At 36.1% G+C, this 6,951-nt stretch overlaps 1 long non-coding RNA gene across 1 annotated transcript; it reads left to right on the top strand.

The window, feature by feature from the left end:
- The first annotated feature begins 5,402 nt into the window (after positions 1–5,402).
- Positions 5,403–6,951, top strand: LOC114544322. The gene is made up of 3 exons (XR_003690384.1): positions 5,403–5,442; positions 6,315–6,671; positions 6,925–6,951. It is a non-coding gene; the product is annotated as an uncharacterized LOC114544322 (long non-coding RNA).

Consider the following 6,951-nt stretch of genomic DNA (forward strand, 5'->3'; position numbering starts at 1 on the left):
GATTCTTTTAATCTAGAACAACGTGTACAACAACCAACACACTTTGCTGGTCACACGTTAGACCTTATCTTGTCTCGCCATGAGGAAAATATTGTTCAATCTATTGACGTTCATGATCCATCTATATCTGACCATTCACGGTTACATATGAACTCAATTTTAAAAAACCATTGTTTCAGAGAAGGGTCGTGGAGTCACGTAAAATTAAAGCAATCAATATGGACTCGTTCCTTAATGAAATTAGGCTATCTCCGATTAACACTGGGAACACGGCTGATATAAGTGCGAAAGTCAACCAATACAACTCGGAGCTGCCCAAAATTCTGGATCATCATGCACCACTTATTTCCAGAGAGATAATTATTCGTCCAGCTGCACCTTGGTACACTGAACAAATTAAAAACGAAAAACGTATCAGAAGGAAACTCGAGCGGGTATGGCGTAAGTCAAGACAATCCTGTGATCGTCTAAAATACAGTCAGCAATGTCGCCGTGTCAGTGAGCTATTATAGGAAAGTCGTACTCGTTATTATTCTGAAATTGTTAGAGATAATGGGAGTGACCAAAAGAAATTATTTAAAACCGTTGGAAAGTTACTACATTATACCCCTGATTCTCAATATCCTGTGTGCCAATCTGATGAGAATCTAGCTAACAATTTTATGACTTTCTTTGAGGACAAAATTAATAAAATATATGAAGATCTAACGGAATCCACTTAGCTAAATAAAATGTCGTTGTTTGCAGCTAAATGAAATGTCGTTGTTTGGTATCATCAGTTATTCTCCTGGTTTCTCATCGTTCCCAGTCTCTTCATCCTTACTGCGAAACTGGTTTGAAATACTAAAGATTTGGTGGAGAAATACTTCAAGTGTGTGGTCTTCTTTTTTCTTTATATTTTGTTATGTAAAATGTAATATTTTGGTATGTTGATTTTTGTTTAAGTTCGTGATGTATTTCTATGTAGCCTCAGTCTTATCCTAATGGGAATTTTTTTTTAGATGTGAAGAGAGGACGGCCAACCGAATTAAAGCTCTAAATGTGCTTTGTAACATATTAGGAACGTTATCTCCACTATATGAGGTATAAATTTTGTACTTTGAATAAATTTTAGTCCATTTTTCTAGACATTAGCGATATTATGAATCTTTTTCTAGTTTTATAACTCCGTGTTTTTTACAGGAAGAAATACTTGAGAATTCAGTGTTGCCACATTTAGACCACATTGTCAAAGATCGGGATATTTCTGTGCGGATCCGAGCTGTCCAGCTTCTGGTCGATGTTATTGAATCCTCTGATTCACCGAAAGTTTGCGATGTTTTGCATATAATCGAGAAGGTACTCAATACAATCATTTTCAGACGGTTTCATTTCTCCACTCCAATTTCCCTCTTCATTCGTGATGAGCTGATACTGTACTTCAATAGAAAACTCTTTCTTATCAGTGAAAGCTTCCTGACCTGAACCTAACTATATATCCGCAAATTGGATCGTTTTCACGGGGGTCGTGAAGGCAAACGCATCAGTGAAGTAAAAGGATATATATTTCATTTATCAATTCCAGATTGCCACTGTCCAGTTGATCCTCTCAAACGATACGTTAAGCCGTCATGTAAAGAACATGTAAGGTAATTATAGAGACTGCAAGGTATATGTAGGAACATCTAGAGACATAAAATTACATCTAATCACTGTAATTTGTCTTTGTTGCTGCAGCCTCAGGATGAAACAGCATAGAAAGACATCAAAGAGGCTGTATTAGGATTAGTACGCTTGTTCAAGGTAATGAAGGACATGCAGAGATTGTCCACACATATTCGTTCATTGTGATGAAGTTTTCTTCGTGAACAAAAATAAATGTAATTTAATGCCACACTTGCTTCTCTTTCAGTAATTTCATTCTATTTTTGCAGATGAAATTGTTTCGTAAACCTCAAGAACGAGCCGAACGAATATTCAATATATTAGTGTACCACATAAAAACTCATTATGACAATGGCTATCGGACGTATAGTGCATCGGAAATACGGCTTTCGGTAAGGCAAATTCAATTCTATTTCTCGCGATTTTTCTATGATGTCTCACATTGTGTTTTCTTAAAGATTCTTCAATGTTTCCTCAGTCTGCGAGCTGACAACGTCTAGGCCTTGTGCAAGACAAAAGTAGAAAAGTTTAATTCACTTCGTATTTTGTTTGTTCTGAAAGAAAATGTTGGTTAATGACGATAGTGCCACGTATGTCAGGTATTCTGCTTCCAAAATTCCTTTTCTTGTTTGCGTAATACATTCTCATTTTTGTTTTAGTTCAGCAGAAGATAAGACAAACGGGATTGTTTCACTGCCTTACAGCGAGGCGATGAATGTTATTCTTGTGTGCTTACAACAGGTAAACTTTTCTATCATAATATATCATCTGGCATTAAGTTTCGATTGAAGTTCAACTTTCTTCATTTTCTAGGAATTGGAATGGGAGGTGTTGGATGTTCTTCTGAGGAACTTTCCAGAGGCACTGCAAGATAAAAACTTGATACTTTCTGGAAAGCAATATTTACGTTCAATATCTACAGTCTTCTCTAAAATGGGAAGGGAAGTGAAGTTGTGTTCTTTTCACACCAAAATCAGGAACTAAAAATTTTACTTTGCATTCAGGTTTCAAATTACGATTTTATTCCTGGATTATTTCGTGTTCCTAACGATATGCGCCGACCTCATTTGTACGCTAGAATTTTTCCAGTACGGTTCTTATCAATCAGTTTTTTGCATATATCATAATATCTTACCATAATTATACCAAAACCATACCATACCATAACCATACCATATTATATAATCATATCATATAATCATATCATATAATCATATCATATAATTATATCATACCATAACTAACCATAACTAAATCATACCATACGATAACCATATCTTACCATAATATATCACACCATACCATACCATAACGAAATCATACCATACCATAACCATGCATATCATACCATAATTATATCATACCATACTAATGATTTAATTGGATATTTTATTGTAACACGTGCAGGTATTAACGGAGCTGTGTACGTACCACATTTTTATTGGTCAAGATGAACAGGTAAGAATCTGCGTGACTTTATTTTCAGCGGTTGTCTGTTCTTGCTTAAACGTTGTTGTATATTTCGTCTAGTGTTGTCTGATGCGTACTTGGTTGCTCATTTCGCGACGTTAAGCGTATCTTGTCTCACCGTATGTATGTTAGAAATGCCTTCAGTTATGGCAAGGTATGGCTACTTAAAATAGTCTGGAATTTGAGACGTTTTTTTATTTCCATTAGCACTTTGTAAGAATGAAGTTGATTTAAGTAGTTGCAGCGTTTTAGAAGTTTATTTCTTTGGAGATATTTGAAATCGTGCCTTGATAATGTGCTCAGTGAATTTACAGAAACGTTTTTCAATAAACTCCAGCCTAAACGTAACGTCTCTTGTGATGCGAGATACTCCTTCACAAATATATGATTTTTTAAGTAATAATTACTAAATTTTCTGTCCTTAGACTGCTCCCACAATATCTGGAAAAGTTTACTAAACTTTCGCCAACGTCTCAAGTTGCCATACCACTGCTAGAATTTCTCTCTGGTATGTTTCTTGAAGTTACGTAAATTATGAAGTCTGTTACAAAATATCAATGTACCTCCTAAAGAGAGCTAGGTTGTGTAAACACACAATCGTATTCGGCGAAAAGTTGGTAACATTCTTTTAAATCGTTTAAATCGCATTGTAACAGCTTTGTGCTTTGTACAAAAACTTCACAGCGATCCAGTTGAAACAAGTCTTTGGAATATGTTTGCCTTACACAGAATCATCGAAGTTGGCTCAACGCGATAACATCTGAAACTTTTTATTATTGGTTTTGTCAAAATGATTAAAATATAAACGAACTGATATGTTTCACCTTAGATACTCTCAATACACTGTAGCTCTTGCTGATAATGTCATTCCATCCTGGTTTGTCAACTGTCCGCTATTGTTAAGAAAACAATTCGTGCCATTTATTACGAAAGTAAGTCCACATGTCATTCTATTGCCACGGGGATTGCTTGCTGAATTTTCAATAGATATATTTGCAAGAGCGACCAAGTTTTAATATTCTTCTAGTGAAAGCTCTTAGGAACGTATTTGTCATTTCCAGGCTTCTTCAACTGATAGCAAAACTCGTGCAGATGATTCTAGCCAGGTGCCAAACACAAAATTCGATACCAAAGCATCTGACCTTCTTACCCGCGATTTAAAGGCTACTGGTACCGTATGCTCAGTACAGAAATCTTGTGACTCAAACATCTTGTGACGACCAGCGGTGGGAAAGACTGAGATTTATGAAAGTTTAATTCCAAAACAACTCTTTGGTAAGCCCATTTATTTTCTCAGTCAAATTGTGCTCTGAATGTTTTCGCCCACAATTTGTCAACGATGGGTCAAACCTGTTCAATGTTTCGGTTGGGCATTCCGTTGGCGGAATGTCAAATTGATATTGTTGTATTTCAGATGATTTATCGGCCGAACTCATTAAAGAAGGAGCCAGACAACGCCTTGAAACTACAACAGAACTTTTAGCAAGAGCACAGACAGCGTACATTGATTGTAGATCTTGTCAAAGATCGCCTCGCATCGTGTAGAGAAGATGAGGAAACTAATATTGAAGATACCCGGGATGATGTTGAAATGAAGAAAACCGAACTCAAGGAGTCAGGTTTGTAATGTTAAAACAGATCGGCCATTGTTCGCGCATTTACGAAATGAACAAATTATCTGCCTGCATTTTAGACAGCGCAGAACAAAAGATGCTGCTTACAGAACACGGCAGATCTTCACCCTCGTCGATTTTATTACAAGATTCCGGTCAAAAGTTGAATCTTGGTTCGGCATTTGTTCAACGAACTCGATATTTGAGTCGTAGGCCAAATATGGACCAAGCGCTTTTATGGTAAGAATTTCTCTTCAAACTCGCTTTGCATGAAATTTATTTCGTGCAAGAACATTCACTATCCATCCCTTACATTGCTACTAACATGACTGGCAGGGGAAGCAGAAAAGAAAGAGATCTTTGATTTAGACTAGCTTTTTCATTTTACAATCGTTTCAGATTGATGTCGTACCAGGTTCCAAAGACACTGTTTTACACAAGGAAGAAACTGAAGGCAAGCGAAATTACCTTTGCAATATGGAGGAAATATATATTATAATATGACTATATTTACCAATTTTTCTTTCACAGGGAACAGTCAAGGCTTATTAACTCGTGAAGAGTTTCAAAAGGTAGCAATTTTAAGATCACGAATCATCATCGTGCATTAATCTCAACATCTGTTTAATTTTAGCCTGTTCCTGGTAAATCCCTTCTGGATGCAAGTCCTTTGAAAACTTTTTTGAGTTAAGACGAGGATAAACTTAATGAATCCGTAAGTCAAGTAATAATAATGATAAATTGGTCTTACGGATTATTAAATACTGAGCATTATAAACCGGTAAACTCAGAAACCGGTAATCTCAATTTTGCACTTCGATTTACGTAATTTAATCCTTGTGGTTGAAGGTGAGGACTTGCAACGTTACTTATTTATTACAGGGTGACGATAGCGTGGGGAATTCAGGGGTCGGTAGACTTAGGGAAAGACACTCGTAATATAATAGATTTTACAAAATATATCTTAGGTTTTCCTATGAGTTACAATAAAACCTTTACAATTGTTCATTGATGAGCTCAGAATGTTTCGTTATCACGTGGCCTATGCACGACTCTTAATGGTTACTGTTAATCTGTTGTAACCACCTGCTGTACTGGTAGGATGATTATCACATTTTGTTTGAGCTTTAATACCCGGGGAAAACATTCAGCCACGTCGAGGTTATTAGCTAATTCCAACAGCTTGTCGTAGTATTCATTGTGGAATAAATCTACAGAGGCACGTAGTTTTGCCATTTCATCCTTTAAAAGATTAATCCGTTTTATTGATTCCGCAATATCGATTTTTTTTTCTTCTTTAATTGGACCGTCAATGACAAAGTATGATCAAGAACATGTTGGGTGATAATGAGAGCAGCCATAAATTTAAATTTCTCCACGTTGCGAAAATGAGACTGTGCGTCACTAGCTAATCTAGGAAATGGCCCTTCCTGCGATCCTCCAAACTGCAAAATTGAGTGTTTCGTAGATAACTTTGAATGCATCCAAACAACCATCGCGGGATCTTATTCGTTCTACCCATCGTGTCGTGGAAGGCTTTGCGAGCTTGTTACGGGTTAAACCAAACTCTTTCATCTTTTTACTTAGATACTGTGAGCGGATAGGGAAACTGATAAAAAAGCTGGCGATATTTTGTGCCTGACTCAACATATTTTTCACTGGAAGAATTGAACACGCTTTGGCAACAATAAGGTTTAAACGATGACTGGAGTAATGAACATGCAACGCCTTCGGGTTTTTCTCTAATATTCTCCCAGAAATACCTTTTACCTGGCTGGACACAGCACTAGCACCGTCATATCCCTGGCCTCGACAATTTTGAAGGGAAGCCCGACATCTTGAAGTGTACTTTGACTAATGAACGGAATCAAATCCAAAGGCGAAACAGTTTGGTATACAAATGAAAATGTTCTTGAATCATGTAAAACTTCAAATTTATTCAAGGTATGTTATATAATTAATAATGCATAATATATTTTCGAAATATTATAAATTTGAACTTAAAATCAGTGTCTACCGTCTACTTTTTTGCGTATTATAAAAGTAGCAAGCAAATTCAAATGACCATAAACCCGGCATTATTTTAGAAATTCGAAATTTTGACAGGATATAATTTTGTAGTTTTGATAGTTTATAAACCCCAACAGCCAAACAATTTTATGATACTTATCCCTATATTGATCATTAAACCCTATAGAATGTATTAAATTATCCAGAAAGTATA

Source organism: Dendronephthya gigantea, unplaced genomic scaffold (genome assembly GCF_004324835.1).
Source record: "Dendronephthya gigantea isolate DGI-Jeju-01 unplaced genomic scaffold, DenGig_1.0 000727F, whole genome shotgun sequence".
NCBI classification, from domain to species: domain Eukaryota; kingdom Metazoa; phylum Cnidaria; class Anthozoa; order Malacalcyonacea; family Nephtheidae; genus Dendronephthya; species Dendronephthya gigantea.